Source organism: Saccopteryx bilineata, chromosome 2 (assembly GCF_036850765.1).
Source record: "Saccopteryx bilineata isolate mSacBil1 chromosome 2, mSacBil1_pri_phased_curated, whole genome shotgun sequence".
NCBI classification, from domain to species: Eukaryota; Metazoa; Chordata; class Mammalia; order Chiroptera; family Emballonuridae; genus Saccopteryx; species Saccopteryx bilineata.
In genome coordinates, this window is record NC_089491.1 from 172,499,974 (window position 1) to 172,514,851 (window position 14,878).

The 14,878-nt window shown below is 41.8% G+C and overlaps 1 protein-coding gene and 2 non-coding genes across 3 annotated transcripts in view; 2 read left to right on the forward strand and 1 right to left on the reverse strand.

Annotated features, from left to right (window-relative positions):
* Positions 1 to 578: 578 nt before the first annotated feature.
* Positions 579 to 717, forward strand: LOC136327542 (small nucleolar RNA SNORA29). The gene has a single exon (XR_010729738.1). It is a non-coding gene; the product is annotated as a small nucleolar RNA SNORA29 (small nucleolar RNA).
* Positions 718 to 5,800: 5,083 nt separating this feature from the next.
* LOC136324969 (cyclic AMP-dependent transcription factor ATF-7) overlaps positions 5,801 to 14,878 on the forward strand; it is a 140,418-nt gene continuing 131,340 nt past the window's right edge. The window contains exon 1 of the mRNA XM_066258561.1: positions 5,801 to 5,925. The gene's annotated coding sequence lies outside the window, so the exon portion shown is untranslated. The remainder of the gene's footprint in view (positions 5,926 to 14,878) is intronic.
* TRNAT-GGU (transfer RNA threonine (anticodon GGU)) lies at positions 14,444 to 14,519 on the reverse strand. The gene has a single exon. It is a non-coding gene; the product is annotated as a tRNA-Thr (tRNA).

Below are 14,878 nucleotides of genomic sequence, written 5' to 3' on the forward strand. Positions count from 1 at the left end.
GGGTATTGTGCTGACTGAAATAAGTCAATCAGAAAAAGACAGGCCCTGGCCGGTTGGCTCAGCGGTAGAGCGTCGGCCTGGCGTGTGGGGTACCCGGGTTCGATTCCCGGCCAGAGCACATAGGAGAAGCGCTCATTTGCTTCTCCACCCCCCTTCCTCCTCTCTGTCTCTCTCTTCCCCTCCTGCAGCCAAGGCTCCATTGGAGCAGAGATGGCCCGAGCGCTGGGGATGGCTCCTTGGCCTCTGCCCCAGGTGCTAGAGTGGCTCTGGTCGCGACAGAGCGACGCCCCGGAGGGGCAGAGCATCGCTCCCTGGCGGGCAGAGCGTAGCCCCTGGTGGGCGTGCTGGGTGGATCCTGGTCGGGCGCATGCGGGAGTCTGTCTGACTGTCTCTCCCCGTTTCCAGCTTCAGAAAAATTAAAAAAAGAAAAAAAGGAAAACATAAATACCATATGACTTTTAAGTGGAATCTAAAAAACAAAGTAAATGAACAAACATAACAGAAACAAACTCAGAAACAGAATAAACTGATGGTTGCCAGATAAGAGGGGGTTGGGGGGCTGAAAAAGAGGGATTAAGTTTCCCATTTGACTACCATATTTTCTTCTAATAATAGATTTAGTGGCTATGCTTATGGGATAGATTAAAATTGCCATGATCTGAAGAGGGAGGATTTATCTGTGTTCTCCTCCTATATGAATTGCCAGAAAAAAGAAGAAGAAGAAGGGGGGGGGGAGAAGAAGAAGGAGGAGGAGGAGGAGGAGGAGGAGGAGGGAAGGAGGAAGAGGAAGACAAGGAGGAGGAAGAAGAAGAAGAAGAAAAAAGAAGGGATTAAGAAGTATAAATTGGCAGTTACAAAATAGTCACAGGGATGTAAAGTATAGCATGGTGAATATAGTTGATAATATTGTAATAGCTATGTATAGTGTCAGGTGGATATTGCAGTTATGGGGGAGATCACTTTGTAAGTTACATAAATGTCTAACCACTATGTTGTACACCTGAAACTAATATACTATTGAATGTCAAGTGTAATTGAAAAAAAATTTTAAGTATACTTTTAACCTGTCCTGTGGTGACAAGGTGGGTGGAACATTGATCTGGAACGCAGAGGTCACTGGTTTGAAGCCCTCTTCAAAGCACGTATGTACCTCTCCTGGTCAAGGCACATATGAGAAGCAACTATGAGTTGATGCTTCCTGCTCCTCTCCTTTCTCTCTCTTCTCTCTAAAAATTAATAAATAAAACCTTTCAAAAATATTTTTAAGTATCTCAAAATGAATCAAAGGCCTAATTATAGGGGTTAAAACTTTACCAGTCTTATAAATAAACATAATTGTAAATCTTTGTGGCCTTGAGTTAGGCTGTGATTTTTTAGATACAAAACCAACAGTACAAAGAAGAAAACATAAATTAGACCTTACCAAAATTAAAAATGTGCTTGAAAAGACATTTTCAGAAAAGACAACTCACTGGTAGAGTGTTGGCCCAGCGTGTGGAAGTCCTGGGTTCAATTCCCAGTCAGGGCACACAAAAGAAGTGACCATTTGCTTCTCCACCCCTCTTCCTTCTCACTTTCTCTCTTTCTCCCCCTCCCACAGCCATGGCTCATTTGAGCAACTTGGCTTCGGGTGCTGAAGATGAAACCATGGCCTCACCTTAGGCACTAAAATAGCTTGGTTGCAGAGCAACGGAGCAATGGCCCCAGATAGGCAGAGCACTGCCCCATAGTAGGCTTGCTGGGTGGATCCCAGTCAGGACACATGCAGGAATCTGTCTGTCTATCTCCCCACCTCTCAATTAAAAAAAAAGAGTCCAGTGTCTAGAATATATAAAGTACTTTTACAACTCAATAATAGAAATATAAATAACTCAGTTACAAAATGGGTAAAGGAATTCAATAGACATTTCTCCAAAGAAGATGAATAAATGGCCAATAAGCACATGAAGTGATATATAACACTATTGATCATTTGGGAAATATAAATTAAAACCACTAAGATATCACTTCACACCCACTAGGATTGCTCAAATTAGAAAGTTGAACAATACGTGTTTGTTTGAGGATATGGAGAAAATGAAACCTTCATACATTGCTAATGGGAATGTAAAATGATGCAGCTGTTTTGAAAAACAGTTTGGCAGTTTCTTAAAAAGTTAAACATAGACTTACCATATGACTCAGCAATTCCATTCCTCAGTATACATCATGAGAATTCAAAACAGTGTCTACATTAAAAAAATAAAAGACATTTTTTTACATGGATATTCAAAGCAACATTATTTATAATAGCCCAAAACTGGCAACAAGCCAAATGTCCATCAACTGATGAATGGGCAAACAAAAATTCGTATATACATTCAACGGAATATTATTCTGCCATGTGAGGAATAAATGACTGATGCATGCTACAACATGAATGAACCTTGAAAACATGCTAAATGAAAGAAGCCAGACACAAAAGTCCACATATTATATGATTCCACTTATATAAAATGTCTATAACAGACAAATCCAGACAGACAGAAAGTAGACTTGTGGTTGCCAGGAACTGTTCAGGGGTAAATGGAGAGTGACTGCTTGTGAGTACAGGGGTTTCTTTTTGGGGAGATAAAATGTTCTGGAATTAGATATTGGTGATAGTTGCATAACTATGTGAGTATAGGAAAAATCACTGAATAATACGCTTTAAAAAGGTGATTTTAGCCTTGGCCAGTTGGTTCAGTGGATAGAGTATCATCCTGGGTTCAATTCCCAGTCAGGGCACTCAAAAGAAGAGACCATCTGCTTCTCTCCCGCACTTTCTCCCCCTTCTCTTTCTCTTCTAGTTCCATAGCCAGTGGCTCAATTGGTTCAAGTGTCACCCCAGGCGCTGAGGATGGCTCATTGGGTCAGAACTTCAGTCTAAGGCGCTAAAAATAACTCAGTTGATTTTAGCATCAGCCCCAGAGGGGGCTGCTGGGTGGATCCCTGTCAGGGTGCACACAGGAGTCTGTCTCACTATCTCTCTCTCACTTAAAAAAAATTTTTAAGTGACTTTTATGGTATGTAAATTATATCTCAATTTAAAAAATACAGCTGGAACAAAGGAGGTACCTTTTACTAAGATAGGGAGGACCAGGGAACTGCCACAGGAGGAAGAGGAAGGAAGAATTTGTTTGAACATGGTAGGTGGGAAATACTAATTAGACATCCAAGTGGATTTATTTATTTATTTAAAATTTTTTATTGATTGATTTTAGAGCCCAAACCAGGTCTATCAGGCTCGTCTTCCCATGTCTACAACCTTTGCACGTATGTCCTATTAAGTGTTTGTTAAAATATAGCTGATGCCTGACCAGGTGGTGGCGCAGTGGATAGAACATCAGACTGGGATGCGGAGGACCCAGGTTCGAGACCCCGAGGTTGCCAGTTTGAGTGCGGGCTCATCTGGCTTGAGCAAAAAGCTCGCCAGCTTGGACCCAAGGTCGCTGGCTCGAGTAAGGGGTTATTCGGTCTGCTGAAGGCCCACGGTCAAGGCACATATGAGAAAGCAATCAATGAACAACTAAGGTGTCGTAATGCGCAACGAAAAACTAATAATTGATGCTTCTCATCTCTCCATTCCTGTCTGTCTGTCCCTGTCTATCCCCCACTCTGACTATCTGTCTCTGTAAAAAAATAAAATAAAATAAAATAAAAATAATTATTAAAAAAAATATAGCTGAGGCTCTGGACAGTTAGAGCATCTGTGTATAAGCAAAAATTGCAGGTTCAATTCCCAGTCAGGGCACATACAAGAATCAACTGATGAATGCATAAATGAATTGAACAACATATTGGTTTCTCTCTCTCTCTCTCTCTCAAGTCAATAAAAAAAAACAAAAACAACAACAAAAAACTGACCAGGCAGTGGTGCAGTAGATAGAATATCAGCCTGGGACACTGAGGACCCCAAGGTCGAAGACATGAGCACAGGCTCCCAGCTTGAGTGCAGGGTTGCTGGCTTGAGTGTGGGATCACAGACATGACCCCATGGTCACTGGCTTGAGCCCAAAGGTCACTGGCTTGAAGCATAATGTCACCAGCTTGACCCCAAGGTTGCTGTCTTAAGCAAGGGGTCACTGGCTCAGCAGTAGGCCCCCCAGATCAAGGCACATATGAGAAAGCAATCAATGAACAACTAAAGTGCTGCAACAAAGAATTGATGCTTCTCATCTCTCTCTCTTCTTGTCTCTCTTGCAAAAAATAAATACATAAGTAAATAAAATAAAAGAGCAATTTAATTTTTTTAGTGACAGGGAGAAAGAGAGGGACAGACAGGAAGGGAGAGAGATGAGAAGCATCAATTCTTTGTTGCAGTACTTTAGTTGTTCATTGATTGTTTTCTCATATGTGCCTTGACTGAAGGGCTCCAGCAGAGTGAGTGACCCCTTGCTCAAGCCAGCGACCTGGGACTCAAGCCAGTGACTGACTATGGGGTCATGTCTATGATTCCATGCTCAAGCAGGCGACCTTGGGGATTTGAACCTGGGTCTCACCATCCCAGGCCAACCATCTATCCACTGTACCACCGCCTGGTCAGGCCAATTAATTAATTAATTTTTTTTAATTCTAGCTGAGCCTGGCCTGTGGTGGCAGAGTAGGCAGAGCATTGACCTGGAGCAGAGATCCAGGTTCAAAACTGGGCTTGCTCCTTCAGGGCACATAGGACCAACAACTAGCAAGCAATGAACAGCTAGTGAAGCAACTATGAGTTGATACTGCTTGCTTCCCCACCCCAACTCTGTAAAATCAATAAATAAAATCTTTTAAAAAAAAATACTAGCTGAGGTATAAGCGTAGTGCTTTTTAATTCTCAAGCAGTTTCATATATATTAATTCATTTGATCTCAGAGTTGTATCTAAGAAAAATGAGATTGCGAACTTCATTGTAAAGAGATTCAGATATGCATCTCCGCCAAGGTCATAGGGCTAAATCAGATAAAATCACTGTGCTGGGGGTTTGCTTTTTTCAGTACCTTCACTCTAGCTTAGGGATAAGGGTATTTTAATTATTATTTTTTTAATGTTTATTGATTTTAGAGAGATAAGGGAGAGAGAGACAGATAGGAACTGTTCCTATATGTGCCCTGATCCTGGATGGAACTTCAATCTCTGTGCTTCAGGACAATATTCAAACCAACAGAGCTATCCTGCTGGAGCAGAGCTAAGGGTATTTTAAACTGCTTTGCCAATAAGGAAGTGATAATTTTGGAGGATAGTGGAAACAGCATGCACATATTTTAAAAAGTTACCAGTTCTTGCAGTTGGACCCTCCCGCACCCCCACCCCATCCCATACAGTCACACACACAGCAGAGGTTATGGCCACAGTGATGCTACATTAAATGCAAAGAAGAAAATGCAACTACTGTGCTGGACTCTGTGGAACCGCGAATCCCGTGTACCCGCCTTAGGTTTTTCCATCACTTTTTTCTTTTTAACAGCTTTATTTGAGGTATATAATCTTGTCTCGTTTTTTAAATGTACTTCTTTGAGATAATCTCATTCCCTAGAACATTTACTTCACTTTTTGGGTCTCCACTACTTGACAGGCACCTGTAAGGATTCCCTTTCCTCCCCTCTCCCTTTTCCTCTACATTCCACAACCGAACACGTGTAATATGGGTGTCCCCAACTCGCTCAGCCACGCTCCCCAACCCTGCCCACTGAAAGTCCGACCCCTATATTTTCCCGGAGCCCCGCCCCTAGGCCCCTTTCCAACTCAGGCCTTACGGATTTCGCCCTTCCTCCCCCCCCCCCCCCAATATCTCGCGAGAGGCGAGTGCGCCTGGCCGGACGAGAGGAAAGTATCTGCTCGGCTGAGGGGGGAAAGAAGAAGCTGGAGACAGATTGTGGGAGCCACAGCGGGCGGGCGGGCAGGAGGCGACGGAGCTACCAGCGGGTGAGTTCTGTTAACATTAACTAGTCTGTGATGTGACAGGAGTCTCCCCTTCAACTCTGATCAGTCCCAGTGTCCCAGGCCAGGGTCTCCCCTCCCAGGCTGTGTTGGACGGGGGCGCTGAGGCGGTGGCCGGGCCCTGTCTGAGGAAGAGGGTGGAGCATGGACTAACGCTGACCAATAAGAGAGGAGGAGCCTGCGATTGGCGGCGATGAGCACTAGTGGGAGATCGCCTTTACCTTGCTAAGTGCCGCCCCTCTCCCTCCTCTCGCCTCCTTCCTTTGGAGGAGAAGGCGGGGCCAGGGGCCTGAAGTGTGGGGAGAACTTGGGGGGTAAGTATCCCCGGGGGGCACAGGGCGTGGCGAGAAGGGGGGAGTTGAATCCTGAGGGAATGGAAGTGGAGTGTGGAAGTCTAATAGAAGTATCATGGAATGGGGTGAAATGGGAGAAGGGGGAGGGATATAAACTGGCTTCTCAGAGAGTGAGGTTAGGGGCTTAGCATTAGAAAAAACTGGGGAGGAGGTAGGGGTGATTAGATAAAATATGGCATTGAGTTTGTCTGGAAATATAGGTAAGAGTAATCATTAGAAATGAGAGTTATGGCATTTCAGTTGAATTATTTAAAAAATATTTCAGGGGCATAGTATCAGAAAAAGTATAGATTTGGAAAAAATCAAGTGAATGAATTTCGATAGACTTAAATAGGGGTGAGCTTAATAGCCAAAAGACATCACTTTGAGAAGGGTATGGAGGGATCCAGAGGTGAAAGGGAGGTGTTTGAAAGAGAGATGGCTGATACAGGTTTTGAATCTAGGTATTAGAAGAAACTTGGGATACTGGTTTAGGGCTTTTGGTGGATATGGCAAATAGGACTATCAACACCCACAATAGAGATTTTCTGGTGACCATACTGCAAGAATGCTGGATAGAGGATGAGGGAAAAAAAATAGAACACTTTCATCACTTCTCTGATTTCCTTTTTCCCTCCCTTCCTCTTCCCACATTTGATCTCTTTTTAACTCAGGGATTGGGGCCTGGGACATGAGCTGTCCAAGTTGGAGCCCCATAAGGAGTTATAAGTTGCTCTGAATTGCTTGTTATGCTCTCTGACTGGGGTGTTTACTAGCCATGGCACTTCCTACCCAGATTCAGGTGTTTCTACTTTCCTAACTTTAGAAGTTTTTCCTTTTAACAGGAGTGTTTTAGTATTAGTGAGGGTTGTGTCATAGTAAGTGTAGGTTTGAGGGGGAGTACAGAGTTTTCTCAGCAAGCCCACTTGATTCCTATGTTTAAAAACTTTGCAATTAGTATTAGTAATTCTTGTAGAGACATTGGTTTTTATAGATATTCTAAACACAGAGAAACATAGTAAACTGAAGTTTGTTTTGTTAAGTGTGCCTTACCCACTCATCTTCTTTTAGAGTTGTTAAACTGATGGCTGCTGTTAGTTTTAGTTAGTTTATGTTATATTTTATAAAATGGTGTAAGTAAAATGGACACATATTTCAGGAAAGTGAAAACATTTCAGTTTCTTCCTTTATGCCCTGACTCAAAAGCTAAAATACATGTCATAATATCTTAGGGCAAGGGTTGGAGAAATCAAATACAATTTGTACTTAAACATGGAGAATGTAAAGGTAAGTGGAGACTGTTGCGAAATCTAACATGTCTGAAAGAAAAGAAACTGGAGAAAGGTTTGGCAGCTATACTAAGTAGTCTTACCAGTTCTTAATTCTGTACAGAAAAATTACAAGCCTTTGCCCTTTGTTTGATAGTTCTGTATTATTTAATAATGAATTGAACTAATACAGCCAATAAATAATTTCTTTATTATTACATGGATTTATCTTTTACATTCCTTCTCTTCTTTTACTTTAAAAATTATTTATTGATTAGAGAGAGAAACATCAATTTGTTATTCCATTTGTTTATGCATTTATTGGTTGATTCTTATATGTGCCCTGACCAGGGATCAAACCCACAATCTTGATGTACTGGGGCACTGTTCTAACCAATTGAGATACCTGGGCCGGGCTCCTTTTACATTTTTTTTTTAGGTGAAAGGAGGGGAGATAGACACTCTTCATGCACCCTGACCGGGATCCACTCAGCAATCCCATCTGGGGCCAACTCCAGTACTGAGCTAGTTTTAGCACCTGAAGCTGATCCACAGCACCCGGGGCCATAGTTGAACCAATCAAACCACTGGCTGTGAGAAGGGAAGACGGAGAGAAGGGGGGAGAGGAGAGGGGAAAAGCAGATGGTTGCTTCTCCTGTGTGCCCTGACTGGGAATTGAACCCTGGACGTCCTTACGCCAGGCCACATTTTATCCACTGAGCCACTGGCCAGGGCCCCTTTTACTTTTGAGAAGCACAATATCTAAAATACTGTTAAAACTGTTATGTGATGAGAAACCAGAGTATATTGCTTTGTATTAACCTTTGGTTTTTAGCAACCATTTGAAGCTTGTTCTCCTGGCCAGGAAAACCCCTATACAGCACACTGAGACCAATTAATTACTGATCCTTTAGCATTACTTACTGAATTGGGTTCTAGTAGTTCACATTCAGAGCATTACTGCTGGACATATAGACATTTTTACAGTTTGTCTGGCAGCAGCACAAAAAAAGTATCTATTGAGATTGCAAAATCCCTTGTTGTAGCTTTCTGTCCTGGATTTTGTGATGGCTTTGACTTGGGCACTGTTAAATGCAAGATTTGTTTTTCTCACAGGGCATTAGCAGAAAGCTAGAGAGTGCTCATCTTTAAATTTGTGGGTCAAAAGTTACATCCTATTATAGTTTCAGTGTTATAAAATATAAGCATTTTTATTTATCATGGCTTTTAAATGTTAATGGATATCATTACTGTATCTCCTTTCTTTTTCCTTTCCCCACTTCCAACCCAAAATGAAAATTGTTTTTTCAACAGACTCTTAAACTACTACTTTGCCTCAAGTAAAGTCCCTGGCTGTGTCTGAACACAGCTGCTCCGAAGTTCTCACACGTTAGTGTTTTGTACATGGCAAGACTGAGTTTTTCTTAGGCTGCAGTAGGAGGGAGTCAGTGTTAACAGCAGCCTCTATCCACGTCTGATAAGGAGGTGCCTTCTCCTTGTGAGGAAGTTTTGGGTGGAGCAAATAGAATTGCCATATAAATGTCTAATAAAGAAAACTCTCGTCTTTAAACTGGTTGGCAGGCTGGGATATAATTGTCCTTTATTTCTTGATAAACTAAAGTTAAGGTGTAGATGTTCCTTTGAGAAAAATGCAGCATTCATTAAAAAAGAAAACATTAATTTATTTTGTTGTTGGTTTTTCTGAAAATGGTACTGATTTTAGAGTTCATGAAAAGTTCTCCATCGCTTTAGATATATGTCAAAGAAAACAATTTTTAAAGTTTCTCATTTTTCAACATTACTTTTCCCCTTATAGGCTTCTTTGGGGGTCAATATATTTATGAAATGTGAAAGACATCATATTTGGAATCCCTGAGGGATAGTATTTTAATTTCATAATGCTAAGGAAAAGATACACTTCACAGATACCATGTTCCATTGTGGAACTCTACTTTTAGAACATTCTTTTCATTGTGCTTAAGTTCTTTAGTTCTCCCATCTGAAGCTACAATAAATAAACGTAATTCCTTGTCAACATGGTAGCCCTTCAAATATCTGATGACAGTTATGTCTTGTTAAGGCATCTGTTACTGGGATAGCTATCCCAAGGTCTTTCAGCCATTCCTTAAATGATATTTTTAATGAAGTTCAGGCTCCTCATCAACTTAATTGACTAATTTTTTTTTTACAGAAATGGAGAGAATCAGAGAGAGGGACAGATGAGGCAGACAGACAGGAAGGGAGAGAAAGGAGAAGCATCAATTCTTCATTGCAGCATCTTAGTTGTTTGTTGATTGCTTGCTCACTGAATGCTTTCTCATATATGCCTTGACTGGGGGGACACAGCAGAGTGAGTGACCCTTTGCTCAAGCCAGCGACCATGGGGTCATGTCTATGATCCCATGCTCAAGCCAGTGACTCTGTGCTCAAGCCGGAAACCTTGGGGTTTCAAACCTGGTTCTTCCGCATCCCAGTCTGATGCTCTATCCACTGCGCCACCACATGGTCAGGCTAGTTGCCTAAATTTTTAGGGCTGCTTATGTAGACCTGAATATGATATCTCAGATATAATCTGATCAGTAAAAGTATGATGGAGAGTGGCCTCTTTTTTTATTGTATTCTATGTATCTATACCTCTATTGTTAAAGCCTAAGATCACATTAATTTGTGTAATTGATTTTTTTTAAGTGAGAGGAGGGGAGATAGACTCCTGCATGCGCACTGACCAGGATCCACCTAGCAATCCCCGTCTGGGGTTAATGCTCGAATCAACCGAGCTATCCTCAGCGCCTGAGGCAGTGCTCGAACCAATTGAGCTGTAAGAGGGGAAGAGAGAAGGAGGAAAGGGAGGGGAAGAGAAGCTGATTGTTACTTCTCATCTTCTCATGTGTCTCCTGACCAGGGATCAAACCTGGGACTTCTGCATGCCTGGATGATGCTCAACCCTCTGAGACAACCAGCCAGGAACTAATTTTTTAAATATAATTGAGGACTTTACATTTATCCCTGTAACTGATACCTTGTTAGTTTTGGTTTCTTATTTTAGCTTGATAATATTATTTATCAATGCCTCTTGGGCATTCCTCATATCTTTGTATCATTGATAGATAAATTTGATAAACATGATATAAACGTGATGCCTATGGTTTCATTTTAGATTACTGGTAATTATATGTAAGAGTGAAGCAATGCTATAACATCAGCACACTATCATTAGGTTGATAATAATCCATTTATCAACCTTTTGGGTATAATTCATTTATGAATGCACCTACTGCTTTATTATATAACCTCTATTTCTTTCTTCTTTTTTATTTTCTTGATTTTATAGAGAGAGGAAAGGAGAGAGAGAGAGGGAGGAACATCAATCTGTCCCTGCATGTTCCCTGACCAGGGATCAAACCAACAACCTCTGTGCTTCAGGACGATGCTCTCACCAGGCGAGCTATCCAGCCAGGGCTAACCAATATTTCTTATGAAATATTAATGGGTTCCCTGTTGTAATTTAAATATGTTCTGTTTCTGACATATACCCGAGGTCCTAGGCTAGAGACCTTGTTAAAAAAAATAAAATGAAATTAGACATTAGTTACTATTTTGCTATTTTATGTTAATGTCTATAGATTACTAGATTACTTCATTACTTGTCAGTTGTTTTAAAACTATTTAATAATTCATTTTATAATCTTCTTGGTAAACAATATTTCATTAGTCTATAATTTCTGGACTCTACCACCTTTGCCCCCCTGTTATTTTTTATTTATTTATTTATTTATTTTTTGTATTTTTCTGAAGCTGGAAATGGGGAGGCAGTCAGACAGACTCCCACATGCGACCGACTGGGATCCACCCAGCTTGCCCACCAGGGGGCGATGCTCTGCTGCAACCAGAGCCATTCTAATGCTTGAGGCAAGGCCATGGAGCCATCCTCAGCGCCCGGGCCAACTTTTCTCCAATGGAGTCTTGGCTGCGGGAGGGGAAGAGAGAGAGAGAGAGGAAGGAGAGGGAGAGGGGTGGTGAAGCAGATGGGCCCTGGCCGGAAATCGAACCCGGGACTCCTGCACGCCAGGGCAATGCTCTACCACTGAGCCAACCGGCCAGTGCCTGCCCCTCTATTATTTTTAAAGTACATTTTCTCCCAAATTCCAAGGCTTCTGGTCCTGCTTTAAAAAAATATTTTTTTAATTTATTGATTTTAGAGAGAGAATAAGAAACATACATTAGTTGCTTCACTTATTTATGCATTTACTGTTGTCTCTTATATGTGTCCTGACAGGATATTGAACCCACAACCTTAGCATGTCAGGACGACATTCTAAAAAGCTGAGCTACCTGGGCAGGGCCATTTATGTACTTTTTTTTTAATGAGAGTAGAATGATAAACTGTTGCTTTTTGTCATTAGATGAAATTCTGTTTTGGAAACTATTTTCGGAAGAAATTCTGTTCCCTGAACATTTTAAGTTATATATTAAAGAATTAAACTGTTGTCCATATAACAGTTATATTGTACCTTCTCATAATGATATCTCCAATTTAGACCTAACCTTTTATTTTGTGTTTGGAATAAAAGCCTATACCACCTGTAAAAAAACCAAAAACGCACATAGGCACACATATATAATTGCCATTTATAATTCTATTGTTGCAGTGGTCTAAGTTTGTCACGCTATATGCTGTAGATGAAATGGTGCTACAAATACGACATCAGAAGATGTCTCCAGGGACTAAGGCTTTATGTTGGCAGCCAATAACTTTTCTATGTGTTAATTTTAAACCTGATAGTTGAATTTATGTTTGAGCAATTTTAGCTGGTAAATGCATTTTTAAAGTACCTTCCTCTTTTGAGAGTTTCAATTTTTACTTTCATTTTTAGAAAAATCACAAATTGTGAATATAAATGTGTTCATGTGGAATAAAATAGCATGTGTTAGGGAATAATTTACATTTTTTCTTTAAAAAAATTTTTTTTTTTAGAGAGGAAAGAAGAGAGAGATAGGAGAAAGAGAAAGATCAATTAGCTGTTCCACTCATTTTATGCATTCATTGGTTGTTTCTTTTATGGGGCCTGACCTGGGATCAAACCTGCAGCCTTGGTATATCAGGATGACGCTCTAACTAACAGAGCTACCCAACCAGGGCCTACATTTTCTTTTTTTTTTCTTAAGTGAGCAGCAGGGAGGCAGAATGACAGATTCTCGCATGCACCCTGACTGGGATCCACCTGGCAAATCTCCTACCAGGGGATGCTCTGCCTGTCTGGGGCTGTTGCTCCATTGCTTGGCAAACAAGCTATTTTAGCACCTGAGGCGAGGCCATGGAGCCATCCTCAGCACCAGGGAACATTCTCCAACCGAGCCATGGCTGTGGGAAGAGGGGAGAGAGAGAGAAAAAAGGGAGAAGGAGAAGGGGAGAGGTGGAGAAACAGATGGTCGCTTGTCCTGTGTGCCCTGAGAATTGAACCCAGGACTTCTATATGTTGAGCCAATGCTTTACCACTGAGACAACTGGCCAAGGTCCTACATTTTCTTTTGATACCTTCTCATCCATCTCAGATTGTTCAGTTATAAATTCTCCTGGAAAGTAGAGGAATGGACTTGTTGACCCATCAAGGTCCTTTTCAGGCCAAACATTCATAAATAGGAGCTCATATCAAGTAACTTACTATTGAAGAACCAGGAAGAAAATAGACTGTGAAGAAAATAAAATTAGCCAGACTAGGCAGTGGCGTAGTGGATAGAGCATTGAATTGGGACGTAGAGGACCCAGGTTTGAAACCTTAAGGTTGCTGGCTTGAGTGTGGGCTCATCCAATTTGAGCACGGTCTCACCAGCTTAAGCTGCGGGGTTGCTGGCTTGAGCGTGGGATCATAGACATGACCTCATGGTCGCTGGCTTGAGCCCAAAGGTCGCTGGCTTAAGCAAGGGTCACTCACTCTGCTGTAACCCCCCCCCCCCAGTCAAAGCACATATGAGAAAGTAATCAATGAACAACTAAGGAGCTGCAACGAGGACTTGGTGCTTCTCATCTCTCCTTCCTGTCTGTCTGTCCCTATCTGTTCCTCTTTCTGTCTCTGTCACAAAATATTAAATTAAATTAAATTAAATTAAATTAAATTAAATGTTTCTTTGGACCCAGTGGGGATGAATAAACTAAAAGTAAAGAACATAAGCCTGACCAGGTGGTGGCACAGTGGATAGAGCATCGGACTGGGATGTGAAGGACCCAGGTTTGAGACCCCGAGGTCGCCAGCTTAAGCATAGGCTCATCGGTTTGAGCAAAGCTCTCCAGCTTGAGCCTGAGGTCACTGGCTTGAGTAAGGGGTCACTCAGTCTGTTGTAGCCCCCTGGTCAAGGTACATATGGGAAAGCAATCAATGAACAACTAAGATGTCGCAAAGAAGAATTGATGCTTCTCATCTCTCTCCCTTCCTGTCTGTCTGTCCCTATTTATCCCTCTCTCTGACTCTGTCTCTGTCACAAAAATAAATAAAAAATAAATAAAATAAAAGTAAAGAACATAAGTGAAAAGAAATAATAGCTCTTAAGCCAAAAACAAAACAAAAATCAACACCAACAAGTATTTGGCATTGGATCATTTCACATCTTAAATTTTTTTTTTTTTTTTTTTTCTGAAGCTGGAAACGGAGGCAGTCAGACAGACTCCCGCATGCGCCTGACTGGGATCCACCCGGCATGCCCACCAGGGGGCGATGCTCTGCCCCTCCGGGGCGTCGCTCTGCCGCGACCAGAGCCACTCTAGTGCCTGGGACAGAGGCCAAGGAGCCATCCCCAGCGCCCGGGCCATCTTCGCTCCAATGGAGCCTCGGCTGCGGGAGGGGAAGAGAGAGACAGAAAGGAAGGAGAGGGGGAGGGGTGGAGAAGCAGATGGGCGCTTCTCCTGTGTGCCCTGGCCGGGAATCGAACCCGGGACTTCCGCACACCAGGCCGACGCTCTACCACTGAGCCAACCAGCCAGGGCTTAAAATATTTTATCATGACATTTTCTCTTCAGAATTTCCCTGATGGACACTTTCTGTTGAAAGAATGTTGTGACTGTTTTTCTGTTAAATTATAGTATTTGGCATCCTTTTCTTTGCTTGTTTGTCATTTTGTTTAGGAACTTCTAAAATCTGAATATACTCACTGCCTGTATAAAATGAAGCAAAATTCAGTTCAGTTTGAAAGTAGACATACACTCTTTAGCTTCCTTGGAGAGAAAGGATGAGTATTACAATTCAGGAAAGGTCTTATGAAAATAAATTTGTCTGACCAGTGGTAGCGCAGTAAATAAAGCATCAACCTGGAATGCTGAGGTAGCCTGTTCGAAACCCTGGGCTT